The sequence below is a fragment of the Salmo salar genome, chromosome 01, assembly GCF_965601325.2.
Source record: "Salmo salar chromosome 01, fSalSal1, whole genome shotgun sequence".
NCBI lineage: Eukaryota > Metazoa > Chordata > Actinopteri > Salmoniformes > Salmonidae > Salmo > Salmo salar.
The window spans coordinates 87,241,177-87,264,760 of NC_138291.1; the positions used below are offsets into that span (position 1 = coordinate 87,241,177).

Consider the following 23,584-nt stretch of genomic DNA (forward strand, 5'->3'; position numbering starts at 1 on the left):
TCGTGTGAAGGAAATGCTATAACCAGCCTCCACCCACATCTAGCTAAGCAGATGGATCACTATTGTCTACACATGTTCATGAAATACAATCGATGGCCTTAATCACCTCCAGACACACCCAATTTGATAGGTTGTGTAATAATCTGGCCGAAGTGGAGTCTTTTGATTAGACATGTAGCTAGCTAGCTAAACAATGAACCTGCATAACCCAACTCATACTACTACCAATACAAACACTGTCATAGCTATAGTATGAATCTGCAGGTAAAGCTAACAAACTAGGTTCAATGTTAACTAGCAATGCAAATCGATTTCTGATTCAAATAATATTACTACACAGATCATAAATGTAAGGTTAGCTAGCGAGCCAGCAAGCTAACATTTGCTAACTAACAGTATGCTTTAACTTGCAATAAAAATAACTTTGACAAAATTATAAAGTGTATCTGGAAAATGTAGCTAGACTCCTGCCCGTATACATGGATGAATGCTTCATGGCAGACTGGAACCATTTAACTCTGTTTTGTTTGTAGCTACAGCTTGTTTGGCCAGCTTTGTGTCAAGTCACACCGGTTCACACTGACCGTGTGTGACGTGTGCAGAAAGTAGCCCATCACTTTTTCCTACCGATCTGCCGATAGCGTCTGCTAAATTCTGGGCATCAATGTTGTGGAGAAAAGTAGCAAACTTTTGTAGTTCGATGGTTAACGTTATATCTTTCAAAAACAGCACGGTAGAAAGGACTGTCAACACATACTGAACAGCTCACGTTAAAGACTGGTCTGCCATGTAGCACGCTTCTATCTAAACTCATTTCCCGGCATGTCCAGCCCATAGATTATCTCAGCCAATCATGGCTAGTGGGAAGGTTCCTGTGTTTTTCCATGGCTAAACCAACCAGGCTTGTAATTTAACAATTTTAATCGTATTTATGGATGGAATACAAGTTTGTTATTAAGGCACGTGAAAATTGACGTTCCAGAAGGCATTTCTGACAAAAAAACGCATTTTGATAAAAAATGTCATGTTTACGTTCAAATGCTGCTCCTGTGAAGTACAGTAGAGACGTTGACATATGCATAGTTTCCTGAAACGAGTCACATGTGGTCAAGTGCAGCAAAGCAAGACCTAGCAAAGCTGCAGCTGGCTCAAAACAGAGCAGCACACCTTGCCCTTAACTACACATACAAAACTAACATCAACAACATGCATGCCAGTCTTTCCTGGTTGACAATTGAGAGACTTACTGCTTCTCTTTTAGTTATGAGAAATGTTACTGTCATAAATTCCAGATTGTTTGCATAATCAAATAACATTCAACTCAGGCACCCATACATACCTCACAAGACATGCCACCAGGAGTTTCTTCAGTCCCCAGATCCAAAACGAATTCACGGCAACGCAAAGTATTATACAGAGCATTGATCGCATGGAACTAACATCTCTAATTACTCAAGCAAACAGCAAAACTACCTTTAAAATCAGATTAAGCAACATCTCACGGAACGGTGGGGACTGTGAGGGGACACACAGACAATCATTTTGTTGTATTGTTTGTATTATAATTTTTGCATATCGTTGTATTTAAAATTTGTGTGACTGTCCTTGTCTATCAGTGTTCTGTTACTTGTCATGTTTTGTGCTTTTTGTGGACCCCAGGAAGAATAGCCTAGCTGCTACTTCTGCAAAAGCTAATTGGGATCCCAATAAACAAATAATTATGGAAGGTTTCATTCAAATCAAAAGGGGTGCTGTCAAAAAGTGATTGAATTCAAATGGATTAACCCTAAACTAAACCCATTTTGGCAAATCAAAAGAAAGAAGTATGCTTGAATTGAAAGCTCTTTCTGCCACCCAAACGCAGCATAGCCTACCTGCTCAGTGTTTTTATAGGCCTAATTATGGCTTGGTGGAATTAACCATTCGGCAAATTATGCAAAGGGAGGAGGAAATATAAGCAGTGAGTCATGCCAAGAGCTCAGCCTCTCCATTTGGTTAGGAAGTAAGGTCAAGCTAGACAGAGCAAACAGAGTGTGCCTGCCTCTAACTTGCACACCAAGCTTAAAAAACATATGTGTAGAAAGAAAAGGCAACACAAAGCTAGCCATATGCCACCTACTGTACCTCTGAAGAAATGTCCCTTTCATGCAGAGAGAAATGCAAATCTCAGTCATTTAGGAAAATCATATAGCCTATTAGGCAACATCATTTTCCATCCTTCCCATTCTCTCTAATATCAGTATACTCCATCAGAAGCTCTCCATGACAGTCAATAGAATTTAGCCTATTAGGGTTGCCACATGTCCCGGATTGTATAGGACAGTACCACATTTTGGCACTTTGTCACGCATCCCACACCCAAACAATCACGTCCTGCATTTTATCAACAAATTAAAACCAGTCATTTACAAAAAAAAGGTTGATTTGTCCTATATTTCAGTCAGGTGAGAACTGACAGTCCAACCTGTCTCTATTGCAGTCACGTTGCACTTATGACAAGATATTATATGATAAAGATGTGCTGCTGGTAATGTTATACACTTCTCCAATCGTTGTTGAGATCTGATAATCACGGTACTCCATCTTGTTTATTTTTTTGTTTATCTGTCAGCCCTAGCCCCAAACTCAGGCCCTGTGTGTAGTTAACTGACCCTCTCTGCCCATTCATCACCATTTTACCTGTTGTTGTTGTTGTCTTAGCTGATTAGCTGTTGTTGTCTTACCCGTTGTTGTCTTAGCTAGCTCTCCCAATCAATACCTGTGATTGCTTTATGCCTCGCTTTGTCTCTCTCTCATGTCAATATGCCTTGTATACTGTTGTTTAGGATAGTTATCATTGTTTTAATTTACTGCGGAGCCCCTAGTCCCACTCAACATGCCTCAGATACCTCCTTTGTCCCACCTCCCACGCATGCGGTGACGTCACCCAGCATAACTAGTATGTCCAGAGATGCAACCTCTCTTATCGTCACAAAATGCCTGGGTTTACCTCCACTGTACCCGAGCCCCACCATACCCGTCTGTACATTGTGCCCTGAATCTATCCTACCACGCCCAGAAATCTGCTCCTTTTATTCTCTGTCCCCAACGCACTAGACGACCAGTTTTGATAGCCTTTAGCCGTACCCTCAGCCTACTCCTCCTCTGTTCCTCGGGTGATGTGGAGGTTAACTCAGGCTCTGCGTGTCCCCAGGCACTCTCATTTGTTGACTTCTGCAACCAAAAAAGCATTGGTTTCATGCATGTTAACATCAGAAGCCTCCTCCCTAAGTTTGTTTTACTCACTGCTTTAGCACACTCCGCCAACCCTGATGTCCTTGACGTGTCTGAATACTGGCTTAGGAAGGCCACCAAATATTCGGAGGTTTCCATCCCCAACTACAACATTTTCCGTCAAGATAGAACTGCCAAAGTGGGATGAGTTGCAATCTACTGCAGAGATAGCCTGCAAAGTTCTGTCATACTTTTCAAGTCTATGCCCAAACAGTTCTAGCTCCTAATTTTAAAAATTGATCTCCCCAGAAACAAATCTCTCACTGTTGCCGCCTGTTTTAGACCCCCCTCAGCTCCCAGCTGTGCTCTGGACACCATATGTGAATTGATTGCCCCTCATCTATCATCAGAGTTCGTTCTGTAAGGTGACCTAAAGTGGGATATGCTTAACACCCCGGCAGTCCTATAATCTAAACTAGATGCCCTGTATCTCACACAAATTATCAAGAAACCCACAAGGTACAATCCAAAAACCGTAAACATGGGCACCCTCATAGATATCATCCTGACCAACTTGCCCTCCAAATACACCTCTGCTGTTTTCAATCAGGATCTCAGCGATCACTGCCTCATTGCCTGCGTCCGCTATGGGTCCAAGGTCAAACGACCACCCCTCATCACTGTCAAACACTCCCTAAAACACTTCTGCAAGCAGGCCTTTCTAATCGACCTGGCCCGGGTATCCTGGAAGGATATTGACCTCATCCCGTCAGTAGAGGATGCCTGGTTACACTTTAAAAAGTACTTTCCTCACCATCTTAAATAAGCATGCCCCGTAAAAAAAAAATTGAACTAGGAATAGATATAGCACTTGGTTCACTCCAGACCTGACTGCCCTCAACCAGCACAAAAACATCCTGTGGCGGACTGCAATAACATTGAATAGTCCCTGTGATATGCAACTGTTCAGGGAAGTCAGGAACCAATACACACAGTCAGTCAGGAAAGCTAAGGCTAGCTTATCCAAACAGAAATTGACATCCTGTTGCTCTAACTCCAAAATGTTCTGGGACACTGTAAAGTCCATGGAGAACAAGAGCACCTCCTCACAGCTGCCCACTGCACTGAGGCTAGGTAACAGTGTCACCACCGATAAATCCACGATAATCGAGAATTTCAATAAGCATTTCTATACAGCTGCTTTCCTCCTGGCTACCCCAACCCCGGCCAACAGCTCCACAACCCCCGCAGCTACTTGCCCAAGCCTCCCCAGCTTCTCCTTCACCCAAATCCAGATAACAGATGTTCTGAAAGAGCTGCAAAACCTGGACCCGTACAAATCAGCTGGGCTAGACAATCTGGACCCTCTCTTTCTAAAACTATCCGCCGCCATTGCTGCAACCACTATTACCAGTCTGTTCACCTCTCTTTCATATCGTCCGAGATCCCTAAAGATTGGAAAGCTGCCGCGGTCATCCCCCTCTTCAAAGGGGGTGACACTCTAGACCCAAACTGTTATAGACCTATATCCATCCTGCCCTGCCTTTCTAAAGTCTTCGAAAGCCAAGTTAATAAACAGATCACTGACCATTTCGAATCCCACCGTACCGTCTCCGTTGTGCAATCCAGTTTCTGAGCTGGTCACGGGTGCATCTCAGCCACGCTCAAGGTACTAAACGATATCATAACCGCCATCTATAAAAGATTGTACTGTGCAGCCGTCTTCATCGACCTGGACAAGGCTTTCGACTTTGTCAATCACCACATTCTTATCGGCAGACTCAATAGCCTTGGTTTCTCAAACGACTGCCTCGCCTGACTCACCAACTACTTCTCAGACAGAGTTCAATGTGTCAAATTGGAGGGCCTGTTGTCTGGACCGCTGGCAGTCTGGATGGGGAAACCACAGGGTTCAATTCTCGGGCCGACTCTTTTCTCTGTATATATCAATGATGTCGCTCTTGCTGCGGGTGATTCCCTGATCCACCTCTACGCAGACGACACCATTCTATATTCATCTGGCCCTTCCTTGGACACTGTGTTAACAAACCTCCAAACGAGCTTCAATGCCATACAACACTCCTTCCGTGGCCTCCAACTGCTATTAAACGCTAGTAAAACTAAATGCATGCTTTTCAACCGTTCGCTGCCTGCACCCGCCGAGCATCACTACTCTGGACGGTTCTAACTTAGGTATTTGTAGTTGCCCACATATTCTAGGTGTCTGGCTAGACTGTAAACTCTCCTTCCAGACTCATATTAAACATCTCCTATCCAAAATTAAATCTAGAATCGTCTTTCTATTCCGCAACAAAGCCTCCTTCACTCATGCAACCAAACACACCATCATAAAACTGACTATCCTACCGATCCTCGACTTCGGCGATGTCATTTACAAAATAGCCTCCAACACTCTACTCAGCAAACTGGATGCAGTCTATCACAGTGCCATCCGTTTTGTCACTAAAGCCCCATATACCACCCACCACTGCGCCCAGTATGCTCTCGTCGGCTGGCCCTCGCTACACATTCGTCGCCAGACCCACTGGCTCCAGGTCATCTATAAGTCTTTGCTAGGTAAAGCGCCGCCTTATCTCAGCTCACTGATAACAATAACAACACCCACCCGTAGCACGCGCTCCAGCAGTATATCTCACTGGTCATCCCCAAAGCCAACACCTCCTTTGGCCGCCTTTCCTTCCAGTTCTCTGCTGCCAATGACTGGAACGAATTGCAAAAAAAATAAAAAATAAAAATAAATAAATAAAATTAAAATCGCTGAAGCTGGAGACTTATATCTCCCTCACTAACTTTAAACATCAGCTTTCCGAGCAGCTAACCGAACGCTGCAGCTGTACATAGCCCATCCAATCTACCTACCTCATCCCCATATTGTTTTTATTTACTTTTCTGCTCTTTTGCACTCCAGTATTTCTACTAGCACATCATCATCTGCACATCTATCACTCCAGTGTTCATTTTGCTAAATTGTAATTACTTGCTACTATGGCCTATTTATTGCCTTACCTCCTCATGCCATTTTCACACACTGTATATAGACTTTTTTTATTAAATGTATTGTGTTATTGACCGTACGTTTGTTTATTCCATGTATAACTGTGTTGTTGTTTGTGTCGCACTGCTTTGCTTTATCTTGGCCAGGTTGCAGTTGTAAATGAGAACTTGTTCTCAACTAGCCTACCTGGTTAAATAAAGGTGAAATTAAAAAATAAATTATAATAATTCTGCGCAGTCCAAGAAGAGGCGTTGGCCAATTTCATATCGTCAACCAAATACATTTGTCAACTCCTTTCGGGCTACATTCCAGCTAAACTAGGAGTGGACAGTTAACTACCGGTACTTACAAAAAGCGTGCATCTAACAAAGAGTTACGAAAGTAAATAGCCATATTAGACTTCAAGACATAAGGTAATTTTGTCAAACTCTCAATGCCCATTCAACATATTTGCTGCTACTTTATTCAATCCTGTTTTAAAAGTCTCCCTAACAGTTTAGATTCCCTGACACAAACCAGAAATGTTTCCTTGGCCAAATATTCCCAGAATTTCATAAAACAGACACATAAATGTTCTCGTTTTTCTGGATCACCAAAAGAGTCGGCTACGTACACTTCAATTAGCTCACTCAGTGCAGTTGGGGTAGATGTGTGTGTGCTTGGCATTATAGTGCCAAGCATGATATGTATCATTATAACAAGTGCTTGGCATAATGCCAACAGCCCAATGCTCCGTCCAAGTTTGTCTGGACATTCCAAAGGGATTATTTTACTCCCCGGCCAGAGAAGTAACTTCCCCCCGCCCCGCCTCTGACTCCCATCCAAATCAAATCCAATTTTATTGGTCAAAAACACATGTTTAGCAGATGTTATTGCGGGTGTAGCGAAATGCTTGTGTTTTTATACATACATATATATTTTTTATCCTTATGATACATGATGCTGTATTCGTCCAGGGGCCCCCGACCTCCCAGATAGCATATGAATACCCCATAAGCGCCAGCAAGAAATTTGCTTTAAAACCGCTAAATGTACCACATCTGGCAAAATGTGAAGAATAGCATGAGATTAGCTATAAAATAGCACATTTTATCTCTGTCCCATGACAAAGTGTTGAAATGCAGGAAGTTCGTTTTTTGGGGGGAAAAACTGCTAAAACAAATTCATACTGCCCCCCCCCCCAAAAAAAAAAGTGGCGGTAGGTGCCCTGGTGCCCCAAATGCGGTGGTCTGTCAGGCCCTGTATTCAGCATGTTTATCATAAAAACGCTGTCATGTAATTTCGAAATATTTTATCATGGCATGAAATGGAAATTAAGTTGTGTCATTACTAACTGGCATCTTGTGGGAAACTGTCGTAACTTGCAAAGCTAACGCGTTAGCAAGAAAGTCGAGATAACCAGCTGAGAATTCGCAACTCCACAAATCTATGTAACTACCGTTACACAGAGTTTATCTTGCTATGTAGCGACATCACATCTCGAGTTGAGAATGATCAGCTAGGAGCTGGCTAGCTAACGTTAGCTAGGATAGTAGGCTACTACACGTTAGCTAGCTGGCTTTTTAGCCATTTAACTTAGTTTCATTGCTAGTTTATTATTATAAAATTGCGAAGTTGTCAGCTTCTGCCTAGTAAGAATCACATGGTAAATAGTTACAGTCATCATTAGCCAACCAGCGTAGTTAGTTAGTTAGTCTGACTTCCATCCATATGAAATATGGAATAAGGTTCTGATTTTTCAGAATAGTATTCTAGAGCTCTTCAGAATTCATACCTTATTTTTTATATATATCTGCTGATGTAGCTACTGTAGACCGCTTCTGGAGGCGGTTGAAGAAGCACGGATTTTGTCGTTGAATTCCTTTCAATCTGAAGTCAAATATGCAACTATTTTCACAAATTATCTCTCTCAGGCAGTCCGTCTGGGAATCCTCTTCCTTTAAATGGAGTCGTGGCACTTTGAGCTGGCTCACACCGGGCCAGTGAGGGGGTTCGATTAATCTCGCCCGGGCGCCCATGTACAACATTCAAACATTTATTTTATGTTGACAAAATGACTGAGCCGCGCACAGATTAGAGAATGGTGCTCCTCCCTCCCCGCTTTCGCACGATGTTTGACGGCATTTGCTTAAACACCGACTCCGATCTTGTGCCCTGGGCTCATGTCCCTGTTGGATATTGGGCGGATTCGATTCCATGGCCCGTGACGTGACAGGCAAAAGCGGTGAGGGAGGAGCGCCTTTCTCAAATCGGACAGTAATCTGCGCAGTTCAGTTATGTTGTCATCAAGGCAGCATGGTGCATCGTCCACAAACAAATAACATATATTTTCCATAAAATATATTTTTCATTGAGAAGAAAGATAAAGCGTTTTCATCAAAATCCTTAATTACTTCTCGTGCTTAATTACGTCACTGTTGTTTTGAGCCGATTTCGCCGTGGACTTTGAATGGGGCACCTGGCTCACATCCCGGAGGCAGCCCGGTCCCAAAACTAATGCAATCAAATTGTGCTAAACACGGCCACACCGCCACTAGTAAACATGAATCCCCTCATTAATCCACAAGATTCCTAATTGGCTAAATCTACTCACAATGGAAAGTGTTTCTGGGAGTTGTTGTTTAAATACTCGTTGGAATTACTTGGCTTGAACGGTGAAAGCTCGTTAAAACTACAACAGATGAGGAGAGGGACACACTGGCAAGAACGTGAGCATCACATATTATTTTCATGCTCCCTTTGTGGACACGATTTTATTCGAGAATATTCAAGGTAGCTATGCACATCTGTTTCTGGCACACGAGGTTGGTGGCACCTTCATTGGGAAGGATGGGCTCTTGGTAATGGCCAAGATAAAGCATAGCAATTCGATACATACAACAACACAGAGTTACACATGGAATAAACAAAACATTCAGTCAATAATACAGTAGAAAAAAAGAAAAAATTCTATATACAGTGAGTGCAAATGAGGTAAGATAAGGGAGTTAAGGCAATAAATAGGCCATTGTGGCGAAGTAATTACAAATAAGCAATTAAACACTGGAATGGTAGATGTGCAGGAGATGAATGTGCAAGTAGAGATACTGGGGTGCAAAGGAGCAAGATAAATAAATAAATACAGTATGGGGATGAGGTAGATAGATGGGCTGTTTACAGATAGGCTATGTACAGGTGCAGTGATCTGTTAGCTGCTCTGACAGCTGGTGCTTAAAGCTAGTGAGGGAGATATGAGTCTCCAGCTTCAGAGATTTTTGCAGTTCGTTCCAGTCATTGGCAGCAGAGAACTGGAAGGAAAGGCGACCAAAGGACAAATTGGCTTTGGGGGTGACCAGTGAGATATACCTGCTGGATCACGTGCTACGAGTGGGTGCTGCTATGGTGACCAGTGAGCTGAGATAAGGTGGGGCTTTACCTAGCAGGGACTTGTAGATGACCTGGAGCCAGTGGGTTTGGCGACGAGTATGAAGCGAGGGCCAACCAACGAGAGCATACAGGTCTTTGGTGACAAAATGGATGGCACTGTGATAGACTGCATCCAATTTGTTGAGTAAAGTGTTGGAGGCTACTTTATAGATGACATCGCCGAAGTCGAGGATCGGGAGGATGGTCAGTTTTACAAGGGTATGTTTGGCAGCATGAGTGAAGGATGCTTTGTTGCGATATAGGAAGCCGATTCTAGATTTAATTTTGGATTGGAGATGCTTAATGTGAGTCTGGAAGGAGAGTTTACAGTCTAACCAGACACCTAGGTATTTGTTGAACCCTGTGGCATCCCCATAGAGACTGCCAGAGGTCCGGACAACAGGCCCTCTGATTTGACACACTTAACTCTATCAGAGAAGTAGTTGGTGAACCAGGCGAGGCAATCATTTGAGAAACCAAAGCTGTCGAGTCTGCCAATAAGAATGTGGTGATTGACAGAGTCGAAAGCCTTGGCCAGGTCGATGAATACGGCTGCAAAGTAATGTCTCTTATCGATGGCGGTTATGATGTCGTTTAGGACCTTGAGCGTGGCTGAGGTGCACCCATGACCAGCTCTGAAACCAGATTGCATAGCGGAGAAGGTATGGTGGGATTCGAAATGGTCGGTAATCTGTTTGTTAACTTGGCTTTCGAAGACCTTAGAAAGACAGGGTAGGATAGGTCTGTAGCAGTTTGGGTCGAGTGTGTCCCCCTTTGAAGAGGGGGATGACCGCTGCAGCTTTCCAATCTTTGGGAATCTCAGACGATACAAAAGAGAGGTTGAACAGGCTAGTGATAGGGGTTGCAACAATTTTGGCAGATAATTTTAGAAAGAAAGGGTCCAGATTGTCTAGCCCGGCTGATTTGTAGGGGTCCAGATTTTGCAGCTCTTTCAGAACATCAGCTATCTGGATGTGGGTGAAGGAGAAATGGTGGGGGCTTTGGCGGGTTGCTGTGGAGGGTGCCGGGCAGTTGACCGGGGTAGGGGTAGCCAGGTGGAAAGCATGGCCAGCCGTAGAGAAATGCTTATTGATATTCTCAATTATAGTGGATTTATCGGTGGTAAGTGTTTCCTAGCCTCAGAGCAGTGGGCAGCTGGGAAGAGGTGCTCTTATTCTCCATGGACTTTACAGGGTCCCAGAACTTTTTTGAGTTTGTACTACAGGATGCAAATTTCTGTTTGAAAAAACTAGCCTTAGCTTTCCTAACTACCTGTGTATATTTGTTCCTAACTTCCTTCAAAAGTTGCATATCACGGGGGCGATTCGATGCTAATGTAGAATGCCACAGGATGTTTTTGTGCTGGTCAAGGGCAGACAGGTCTGGAGTGAACCAAGGACTATATCTATTCCTAGCTCTACATTTTTTGAATGGGGCATGCTTATTTAAGATTGTGAGGAAGGCACTTTTAAAGAATAACCAGGCATCATCTACTGACGGGATGAGGTCAATGTCATTCCAGGATACCCCTGCCAGGTAGATTAGAAAGGCCTGCTCGCAGAAGTGTTTTAGGGAGCGTTCGACAGTGATGAGGGGTGGTCGTTTGGTTGCAAACCCATTACGGATGCAGGCAATGAGCCAGTGATCGCTGAGATCTTGGTTGAAAACAGCAGAGGTGTATTCGGAGGATGAGTTAGTTAGGATGATATCTATGAGGGTGCCGTGTTTACGGATTTGGGGTTGTACCTGGTAGGTTCATTGATTATTTGTGTGAGATTGAGGGCATCAAGCTTAGATTGTAGGATGGCCAGGGTGTTAAGCATGTCCCAGTTTAGGTCACCTAGTAGCACTAGCTCAGAAGATAGATGGGGGCAATCAATTCACATATGGTGTCGAGGGCACAGCTAGAGGCAGAGGGTGGTCTATAGCAAGCGGCAACAGTGGGAGACTTGTTTCTGGAAAGGTGAATTTTTAGAAGTAGAAGCTCGAATTGTTTGGGTACAGACTTGGATAGTAATACACAACTCTGCAGGCTATCTTTGCAGTAGATTGCAACACCGCCCCATTTGGTAGTTCTATCTTGGTGGAAAATGTTATAGTTAGGGATGGAGATTTGAGGGTTTTTGATGGTTTTCCTAAACCAGGATTCAGACACGGCTAAGACATCCGGGTTGGCAGAGTGTGCTAAAGCAGTGAGTAAAACAAACTTAGGCAGTAGGCTTCTAATGTTGACATGCATGAAACTAAGGCTTTTATGGTTACAGAAGTCAACAAATGAGAGAACCTGGGGAGTGGGAGTGGAGCTAGGCACGGCAGGACATGGATTAACCTCTACATCACCAGAGGAACAGAGGAGAAGTAGGATAAGGGTACGGCTAAAGGCTATACGAACTGGCCGTCTAGCACGTTCGGAACAGAGAGTAAAAGGAGCAGGTTTCTGGGCACGATAGCATAGATTCAAGGCATAGTGTACAGACAAAGATAAGGTAGGATGTGAGTACATTGGAGGTAAACCTAGGCATTGAGTAATGATGAGATAGATATAGTCTTTAGAGATGTTTAAACCAGGTGATGTCATCGCATATGTAGGAGGTGGAACAACATGGTTGGTTAAGGCATATTGAGCAGGGCTAGAGGCTCTTCAGTGAAATAAGACAGTAATCACTAACCAGGACAGTAATGGACGAGGCATATTGATATTAGAGAGAGGCATGCATAGCCAAGTGAACATATGCGTCCAGTGAGTGGTTGGGCTGGCTGGGGACACAGCGATTCAGACAGTTAGCAGGCCGGTGCTAACAAGCTAACAGTTAGTAGGCCGGGGCTAAACAAACTAGCAGTTAGCAGGCCGGGGCTAAACAAGCTAGCAGTTAGTAGGCCGGGGCTAAACAAACTAGCAGTTAGCAGGCCGGGGCTAAACAAGCTAGCAGTTAGCAGACTGGGGCTAGCAAGCAAGCAGTTAGCAGACCGGGTTAGCAAGCATGCAGTTAGCAGACCAGGGCAAGCAAGCAGTTAGCAGACCGGGGCAAGCAAGCTAGCAGTTAGCGGACCGGGGCAAGCAATAGAGAAGGATAGAGAATTCCAAGATCAGATATTGAATTCCATAGAGAATAGGAATATGAGACAGTCCTCTGTCTCTTTGAGTAGCCTATATCTAATCAGATTAGGTCATTTTGGAGTTTGTGGTGAGTACGATAGAATAGAACTGATTAGAATAACTTTGTTTTCAGAGTGAATTGCCCATGATGGTCGCCATCCCTTTTCCCAGGCAACCATGTGAAGAAAAACCGAGATCACGCAGACAGTCATCCAGACTTACACAAGAAGTGACCATCAATCAATGAAATTTATTTATAAAGCCCTTTTTACATTAGCAGATGTCACAAAGTGCTATACAGAAACCCAGCCTAAAACCCCAAACAGCAAGCAATGCAGATGTAGAAGCACGGTGTCTAGGAAAAACTCCCTAGAAAGGCCAGAACCTAGGAAGAAACCTAGAGAGGAACCAGGCTCAGAGGGGGTGGCCTGCCCTCTTCTGCCTGTACTGAGTAGATAACGGGTGGGGTGGTGGGGCTCTATCAGCCGGGGTCCGGGAGAAGGTAGCACGCCCTGTGAAGTCAGGTTAGGTCAAGGGTCTACAGCTGCAGTCATAACAGCAACATGACAAGGTGGATTGGGGACAGGAACAGCCGGGAGTTCTGGAAAAATTACACATACCGGTATTCAAGGAGGAGTCTGTCATTTGTTTTCTAATGATCTTTTCGTTAAAGAAAGTTCAATGTGACAATTTGATCCAAACTTTAGGTCACATAAAGATAAGATAGAAACAGATCCCTATGCTGTCAAATATGTCACTTCAGCACCACAGCCTCTGTTCAGCCATCACCTTATAATGCCATCACAACCACACCTATCACACAAAGAAAATGGATGGAAATAGATCTCTGTGCTGTGAAGTGATGGCAGCAACCTGTGCATTCAACAGAGCTCTTCCATTCCCTTTAGGGAATACAGTGTCCTCTACCTTCACCACTGACAGTGCTGTTCCAAACCATCCACTCCAGGGCCATCACAACTGCACCTGTTGGATGTGCTGAAAAGTCACTGGTCACTGTAGACTACACACACACACTTCCTGACGTGTGCCAAAAGGTAATTTTCTTACACTGCTAGCTGCAGGCACCAGGATAACACTGTAGGCTACACACACTTCCTGACGTGAGCCAAAATGTAATTTTTTCACACTGCTAGCTGCAGGCAGGCACCAGGATAACACTGTCAGAAACACTGTTAGCACCGCAGTGACGTCTTTGTTTTTCGTACGTCTGCTGCTGTTAGTGAGTGTGTGTTACCTTGTCAGCCTTATCTGTTGGCGAAAGACACGCACACCTGTTAAGATGCAATAATTGATTAACCTAATAACCAACGTTTCGACAGACAAGTTGTCTTCATCAGGGTATAATAACCTTGTCAGCCTTGCTTGTACTCAAAAGCTGACAGAGTAAAAGCTTCACACCTCACCTTCTCTTTCTCCTTTCCGTCCTTTCTACTGAACACAAAAGACTGCTTCTCTCGGGCGTCTATGACATATCAGCTCCTATGAATGAAAGGTCATATTTTGGTTATGCTGTAGCCATATTCAACTCCATGTATTGCAATGCTGTTGAAGCTTACGTACAGGGCCGGTCCTGGACGTTCTACCGCCCTAGGCAAGGCAAAAATCAAGACAATAAAATGTATAACCAATAGAAGTCCTTCCCTAAAAGCTGCCTGGGTTTAAACAAACATATTCTCGTTTCAAAAAGAGAAAAGCTCAATTAATAGGAACAGAATAGCAAAGTCATTTTTTTTGTATCCCCTCGAATATTATAGGCTGCAGTTTAGCTTCAGATTGTCATAGAGAGGAATCAATATATTCCCATATGGATCAGAGTCATGTCTTTGCCGGCATTTTAGAGCTTGTCTCTACCATAAGGCGCCAGAGTTAAGCATTGTTATAGAACGCTTGATATAATCTGGATACATTTTATGTATTTATTTCAAAATATAAATCAAACAATAGATATCCTTTTTCCCTTTTCTTTAACAAAGGGTATATGATACCCTCACTCAATTCGAGACCTGGTTTTAGTCAAACACACCAAGCCCTTCCCAGACACGGAGGTATTTAATCAGTGCATGCGACAGTATTGGAGTATTTGGCTATACCAACATCTATGGATAGGATAATTGTGTCTGTCAAACAGGTAGGCTTACCACTTCTTTTTTGGAAGATAAAGAAATAAACTCCAATTATCTATGCCCATAAACATGTTTGGTGGACGCGTGCACATATAGGAGGTCCCTTACCAGGCAGAGGGGAATTTTACTATAACCCCTGCATCGGGGAGGTACATTGTTGCGATCACTATGCAACCTACTACCTATAGTAGGAAAACAAGTTTCTTATTAATAATATCCCACCTGTTATCACACATGGCACGACCCCATAATTGTTACAATTACAATAAAAATAACACTTTTATTTAACATATTTAACATATATTTTAATATTCCTGTAGAACTGTAAAACAGAGTAAGATCATTTGAACTTTGGAAACAAGTGCTTTTATAAATGCATGACGGGTCTCGTTTCGCTGGAGCAGTGTAAAATAAGCTTTATGTCAATGACCCAGCCTTAACGAATTTCGTTGATTTACATATTGAATTGATTGTCCAACATTAGCATTAATTTATTTCGTCTCCACCTAGAGCGGCCTCTTTCCTCTGCTGTGGCGCTGCATTGCAGTCAGCGATGTTTTCTCTCGGTAGCTGTCCATGGTCATGAAATCAAATCGTCTGAGTTTGATTGGACACCAGCCTGATCTCCAGCTCCTTCCACCTCTGGAAACCATCTAGGTGGTCATGTGACTTCTCATGCGAGCTGAGGAGGTGGCACTGATTCTTCCAGTCACTGGTTTCATCCCTGACCAGGGCAGATTTGCACTCGCACTTCGCCATCCTCCTATTGTAGTGGGCCACCGAAAACGTTCGCTGCCCCTCATCACTTGGTAAATTCCCCTCCTTATCCTGATGTGGCCCAGCCTGCACTAACATCCCGTAAAGATCAATTTATATATCTTGGCCACTCACCGGATCTTTTATGTTTTTTGTCTGGGAGTCGGATTTAGCAGCAGCACCACCACTGTCATCTGGGACGGGGAGCGACAAATCTGGGTTCAAGATAGTAGGGTCTTCGCCGGCATTGTTTGTAGGTGTGGCTAGACCTGGTGCGACCACCTGTTCTTGTCCAGCCAGAGAGCTGTCATCATTGGTGGAAGTGCATGGCTCGGACTTCTTCGGTTTGCCCTCTTCGCTGCTGGAATCAGCGAACCGGGGCTCGTCGTTCTCGGCGAATGAATGGCCTGTCCTCGTAGGCTTGTCATTCTCCACACCGGCTGATGGACATTGCTGCACACTGATACATTTCACCAGCGAATTTCTTTGGTTTAGAGATTGTGCCTCTTTTCTCATTGTTTGGCATTAACATGGTAACAAATTGTTTCAAATCTCTATAGATTAGTTTTAGCTAAAAGTATATCCACTATTAGTAGCTAGCTAAAGTCACTAATCGTCTTCGTCACACACACTTTTTTTTTTAATGCAATCATTTATTTGAAATATTCATTTTTATTAATGTTTCACAATTGGATAATCCCATATAAACACACACATCACCATAGCACCACTAGGATAGTGGGAGTGAACTTCGGGAGAAGCGGGAATGGGGTGGGGGCGGGAACTGCAGCAACGCTATGAGCTGGTGGTTGGGGTGCCGCGGGCGGTGTAAATCAGGGGCGACGGAGGGCGGCAGCCAATTGTCAAAATACAGCCTCAAATTCAAGTGCCGCCATAGGCGATGGCCTAATCTTTCCTAATGGGAGGGCCGGCCCTGCTTACATACACAGCCGGGGGAAGGTGTTGGCGGGGGTTGTGGTGCTGGGATGCATTGTTGCTATATACACAAAGTCATAAAGCAAAGAACGGAATCCGGTCAATCCTCCAATGGTGACAAATGAATTGTTCTTGTGCACACAAAAATATTTGTTTTCCAATGACACAGTAAAAACTATAACTGCATACATAACCTAAAAAAAGGAAACGCTGAATTAATGAAAGGAAATGCTAAAAGTACTGCTTAGAATGTATTAATTTGATCCATGATTAGTGAACATACTCAACATACTGTGCCCTGTGTAAACATGTTTACACAGGGCCAGCAGTAAAAGAGATCCAGGTCTCAGTCTGTTTTCCCTGTTAAAATAAAGATTAAAAAAATAAATAAAAAATACTGTATAATGATGTTGAACATTTTGATGCATGTTGGGCCCAACACCAGCCTAATACAGCATTTACAATACAGCCTACCACAGTATGTTGCTATGCAATCTGGTTTCCGAGCAAGTTATGGGTGCACCTCAAGGTCCTAAATGATATCATAACCGCCATTGATAAAAGACAATACTGTGCAGCTGTATTCATCGACCTGGCCAAGGCTTTCGACTCTGTCAATCACCGCATTCTTATCGGCAGACTCAATAGCCTTGGTTTCTAAAATGACTGCCTCGTCTGGTTCACCAACTACTACTCAGATAGAGTTCAGTGTGTCAAATCGGAGGGCCTGTTGTCCGGACCTCTGGCAGTCTCTATGGGGGTGCCACAGGGTTCAATTCTCAGGCCAACTCTTTTCTCTGTATACATCAATGATGTCGCTTTTGCTGCTGGTGATTCTCTGATCCACCTCTACGCAGACGACACAATTCTGTATACTTCTGGCCCTTCTTTGGACACTGTGTTAACAAACCTCCAGACGAGCTTCAATGCCATACAACTCTCCTTCCGTGGCCCCCAACTGCTCTTAAATGCAAGTAAAACTAAATGCATGCTCTTCAACCGATCGTTGCCCACACCTGCCCGCCCGTCACGCATCACTACTCTGGACGGTTCTGACTTAGAATATGTGGACAACTACAAATACCTAGGTGCCTGGTTAGACTGTAAACTCTCCTTCCAGACTCACATTAAGCATCTCCAATCCAAAATTAAATCTAGAATCGGCTTCCTATTTCGCAACAAAGCATACTTCACTCATGCTGCCAAACATACCATCGTAAAACTGACTATCCTACCGATCCTCGACTTCGGCGATGTCATTTACAAAATAGCCTCCAACACTCTACTCAGCAAATTGGATGCAGTCTATCACAGTGCCATCCGTTTTATCACCAAAGCCCCATATACTACCTGTATGCGACCTGTATGCTCTCGTTGGCTGGCCCCCACTTCATATTCGTCGCCAAACCCACTGGCTCCAGGTCATCTATAAGTCTTTGCTAGGTAAAAATAAATAAAAAAATATATAATAGCTATAATATATGGGTCAATCTATTTTAATTCAATAACTTCTTGACAGCATCCATTTGGATTTAAACAACTTTCCATACATGTATGCCCATGGAAGAAGTGGTCGGAAAGTGACTTTTTGGACCTGAATCCCAAAACATTCATGAGATAAAGGTGCTCAAAGTTGGTCCATTTTGAATACCCCACCATACCATGAGACATCGATGTCTTCGTCACTGGGAAAGATAAAAGGTTGAGTTTGATATAATTTAAAAGCTTACAAACACTCTTCTCAAACTATTTTATTATTTCTTGAAATAAATATTTTAAATTAACATTGTAATTTAAAAAAAAAACTTTAATGTCAATTATCTATCCGCATAGGTTGTAATGTAGCTTAGACCCTATTTCACATCGTCTGAGGATTTCGTGTTGTGCCCACATCGGTTGAGACACAACATGCTCTTGAATAAAGCGGGGGATTTCAATCATAGAAATAACATTTATAGAATGGACCTATCCCTTCAGACCACAGACCATTAGCTGGCACACCATTGAAATTTAAATTGAATTGACATTTTTACTACTAATTACTACCACAAAGATGACTGCCAGCCCACCCACCGTTGAATGTTATGTCTTGTTGTATTATCTATATTTATTTGATTTCAATAGGTTTCCTATGGAGGATTGACAGTATAATTTAAAACAACAGATATTACCATTCAAGTCAACATTCTCTCGTGTGAACCTCCAACCATCTTTGTGGTACCATTTGAAAGATGAAATTTCAATTCTATTCATATGTTAGTATATTTATTAGCCAAAACATGTCTCAACTGATTGCGGGCACAACACAAACACCTTAGATTATGTAAAATAGGGTCTCAGGTACAACATACTGTATGCGAATATGAAAACAACGTGTAAGATAATTGACATTAAAAGGTCAAAAAAATGACAGAATTTGTACAATTAAAAAAAAAATAAAATTGTATGACAACCCTGTTTGTAAGCTTTTAAATTATATAAATCTTAACCTTTTGTCTTTTCCAGTGATGAAGACATGGATGTCTAATAGTACGGTGGGGAATCTAAAATGGGTCAATTTTGAGCACCTTTATCTCTTGAATGTTTTGGGATTCAGGTCCAAAAAGTCACTTTCTAAGCACTTGTACAAATGGGCAAATATGTATGGAAAGTTTAATTCAAATCAAAAAGGGGTGCTGTCAAAAAGTGATTGAATTCAAATAGATTTACCCAAATAGATTTATTAGACCATTGAAGCTTTGACCTCAGCCTTGACCTCAGCTCCATGGATAGTCACAACTGTTACTGATCCCCCTTCAGAGTAAACAAGTATTGTGGAGTAACTACAATGTTGTTGATCCAGCCTCAGTTTTCTCCTATCACAGCAATTAAACTCTGTAACTGTTTTGAAGTCCCCATTGGACCCATGGTGAAATCCCTGTGCGGTTTCCTTCCTCTCCGGCAACTGAGTTAGGAATGATGACTGTATCTTTGTAGTGACTGGGTGTATTGATACACCATCCATAACTTCACTATGCTCAAAGGGATATTCAGTATCTGCTTTTTTACATTTCTACCCATCTACCAATATGTGCCCTCCTTTGCGAGGCATTGGAAAACCTTCCTGGTCGTTGTGGTTGAATTTGTGTTTAAAATTCACTGCTCGACTGAGGGACCTTACAGACGATTGTATGTGTGGGGTACAGAGATTAGGTAGTCATTCAAAAATCATGTTAAACATTATTATTGCACACAGAGTGAGTCCATGCAACTTATTATGTGACTTGTTAAGCACATTTTTAGTACTGAACTTATTTAGGCTTACCATAACAAAAGGGGTTGAATACTTATTGACTGACTTTTTATTTGTAATTAATTTGTAAACATTTCTCAAAACATAAATCCACTTTGACATTATGGGGTAAGTGTGTAGATCAGTGACAAAATCTAAATTGAATCCATTTTAATTCCGGCTGTAACACAACAAAATTTGGAAAAAGTCAAGGGGTGTAAATACTTTGTGAAGGCACTCTACCCTTGACACAGACTACACTCTAGTGCTCTGTGGTGTGTGAGCCTCATGTGAAGTACTTTCAGATGCACAACGCTTAACTGCCAACCAACTGACTAAGGGGAACTCAGTTCAAGTCATGCGTGTGTCCCTCTGATGCACTACTGGAACCCAAGACTCCAATTTTCATCTTTAAGTTCAACCCAGCATGAAGGAGAGCCTGAAGCACTTAATTTCTCTCCTGGGCTTGTACTGATACTAAGAGTATGACCACGGGCCCTGAAGCCTATGTTATTGTGCTGCCCTGCCCTCTGGCTCTGTTTCCTCATTTTTGGCAATACCATGTGACTCATATCCAGCTCCTAAAAGTAAAACATTGTGTGCGTCCCAAAAGGCAGCCCACGCCCTATAAAGTTCACCACTGATGACCAGGGCCCATATGGTTCGGGTCAAAAATAGCACACTATAATATAGGGAATAGAGTGCCATTTGGGATGCAATCATTGACTTCAGTTCAGTCAGTTCATAGTAGCCTTTTCTCCGCCTTGCCCTTTTAAAATGCTGCTGTTTCTCTGTTTGCAGCTCATGGCACATACTAGCATTATGTCCGATACCGAATAATATATTGACATGAAAACCATAACACAATTGACATGAAGTACAGTATTTATGCCCCAGACAACGAGAGAGATTTGATATGGACAATCTAAATAATGATTTCTATCCTAAATGTTTCTAATCAGCGTTTCTGTGGTGTCTTCGTGAGTATAATTTGACTCTTGATCATTTTGTTGTGAGCAAACAGTATTATCAATGACACAAGACACTGCCGAGGTAGGGCACTGCAGGGCAGGGGAAACTAACCTGTCTATTTGCAGTAGTGAAATACTGACTCAAACACACAGTACAGGCAAATCCTAATTTAGTCTGCTGCTGAAGATTTGATCCCAGAAAAACTACCCACCGTCTTTATAGCGTGTTATGTACATTTGAAGTCGGAAGTTTACATACACCTTAGCCAAATACATTTAAACTCCGTTTTTCACAATTCCTGACCTTTAATCCTAGTAAAAATTCCCTGTCTTAGGTCAGTTAGGATCACCACTTTATTTTAAGAATGTGAAATGTCAGAATATTAGTAGAGAGAATGATTTATTTCAGCTTTTATTTCATCACATTCCCAATGGGTCAGAAGTTTACATACACTCAATTAGTATTTGATAACATTGCCTTTAAATTGTTCAACTTGGGTCAAACGTTTCGGGTAGCTTTCCACAAGCTTCCCACAATAAGTTGGGTGAATTTTGGCCCATTCCTCCTGACAAAGCTGGTGTAACTGAGTCATGCTTGTAGGCCTCCTTGCTCGCACACGCTTTTTCAGTTCTGCCCACAAATTTTCTACAGGATTGAGGTCATGGCTTTGTGATGGCCACTCCAATACCTTGACTTTGCTGTCCTTAAGCCATTATGCCACAACTTTGGAAGTATGCTTGGGGTCATTGTCCATTTGGAAGACCCATTTGCGACCAAGCTTTAACTTCCTGACTGATGTCTTGAGATGTTGCTTCAATATATCCACATATTTTCCTGCCTCATGACGCCAAGTATTTTGTGAAGTACACCAGTCCCTCCTGCAGCAAAGCACCCCCACAACATGATGCTGCCACCCCCATGCTTCATGGTTGGGATGGTGTTCTTTGGCTTGCAAGCCTCCCCCTTTTTCCTCCAAACATAACGATGGTCATTATGGCCAAACAGTTCTATTTTTGTTTCATCAGACCAGAGGACATTTCTCCAAAAAGTACGATCTTTGTCCCCATGTGCAGTTGTAAAACGTAGTCTGGCTTTTTTTTAATGGCGGTTTTGGAGCAGGGCTTCTTCCTTGCTGAGCGGCCTTTCAGGTTATGTCGATATACTGTGGATGCAGATATTTTTGTACCTGTTTCCTCCAGCATCTTCACAAGGTCCTTTGCTGTTGTTCTGGGATTGATTTTCACTTTTTGCATGAAAGTACGTTCATCTCTAGAAGACAGAACACGTCTCCTTCCTGAGTGGTATGATGGCTGCGTGGTCCCATGGTGTTTATACTTGCGTACTATTGTTTGTACAGATGAACGTGATACCTTCAGGCGTTTGGAAATTGCTCGCAAGGATGAACCAGACTTGTGGAGGTCTACCATTTTTTTCTGAGGTCTTGGCTGATTTCTTTTGATTTTCCCATGATGTCAAGCAAAGAGGCACTGAGTTTGAAGGTAGGCCTTGAAATACATCCACAGGTACAACTCCAATTGACTCAAATTATGTCAGTTAGCCTATCAGAAGCTTCTGAAGCCATGACATAATTTTCTGGAATTTTCCAAGCTGTTTAAAGGCACAGTCAACTTCGTGTATGTAAACTTCTGACCCACTGGAATTGTGATACAGTGAATTATAAGTGAAATAATTTGTCTGTAAACAATTGTTGGAAAAATGACTTGTGTCATGCACTAACATTTACATTTAAGTCATTTAGCAGACGCTCTTATCCAGAGCGACTTACAAATTGGTGGATTCACCTTATGATATCCAGTGGAACAACCACTTTACAATAGTGCATCTAAATCTTTTAAGGGGGGGGGGGGGGTTAGAAGGATTACTTTATCCTATCCCAGGTATTCCTTAAAGAGGTGGGGTTTCAGGTGTCTCCGGAAGGTGGTGATTGACTCCGCTGTCCTGGCGTCGTGAGGGAGCTTGTTCCACCATTGGGGTGCCAGAGCAGCGAACAGTTTTGACTGGGCTGAGCGGGAACTGTGCTTCCTCAGAGGTAGGGAGGCGAGCAGGCCAGAGGTGGATGAACGCAGTGCCCTTGTTTGGGTGTAGGGCCTGATCAGAGCCTGAAGGTACGGAGGTGCCGTTCCCCTCACAGCTCCGTAGGCAAGCACCATGGTCTTGTAGCGGATGCGAGCTTCAACAGGAAGCCAGTGGAGAGAGCGGAGGAGCGGGGTGACGTGAGAGAACTTGGGAAGGTTGAACACCAGACGGGCTGCGGCGTTCTGGATGAGTTGTAGGGGTTTAATGGCACAGGCAGGGAGCCCAGCCAACAGCGAGTTGCAGTAATCCAGACGGGAGATGACATGTGCCTGGATTAGGACATGCGCCGCTTCCTGTGTGAGGCAGGGTCGTACTCTGCGAATGTTGTAGAGCATGAACCTACAGGATCGGGTCACCGCCTTGATGTTAGTAGAGAACGACAGGGTGTTGTCCAGGGTCACGCCAAGGTTCTTAGCACTCTGGGAGGAGGACACAATGGAGTTGTCAACTGTGATGGCGAGATCATGGAACGGGCAGTCCTTCCCCGGGAGGAAGAGCAGCTCCGTCTTGCCGAGGTTCAGCTTGAGGTGGTGATCCGTCATCCACACTAATATGTCTGCCAGACATGCAGAGATGCGATTCGCCACCTGGTTATCAGAAGGGGGAAAGGAGAAGATTAATTGTGTGTTGTCTGCATAGCAATGATAGGAGAGACCATGTGAGGATATGACAGAGCC

General features: G+C 43.2%; 1 protein-coding gene across 10 annotated transcripts in view; it reads right to left on the reverse strand.

The window, feature by feature from the left end:
* rrbp1a (ribosome binding protein 1a) overlaps positions 1 to 8,415 on the reverse strand; it is a 52,863-nt gene extending 44,448 nt beyond the window's left edge. For 5 of the 10 annotated variants that reach the window (XM_082977679.1, XM_082977665.1, XM_082977661.1 and 2 more), the window contains exon 1: positions 8,004 to 8,413. The gene's annotated coding sequence lies outside the window, so the exon portion shown is untranslated. Of the gene's footprint in view, positions 1 to 8,003 lie in introns of all 10 variants that reach the window. The other 5 variants (XM_045723583.2, XM_045723574.2, XM_082977687.1 and 2 more) reach the window with 2 other exon arrangements.
* Positions 8,416 to 23,584: the final 15,169 nt, after the last annotated feature.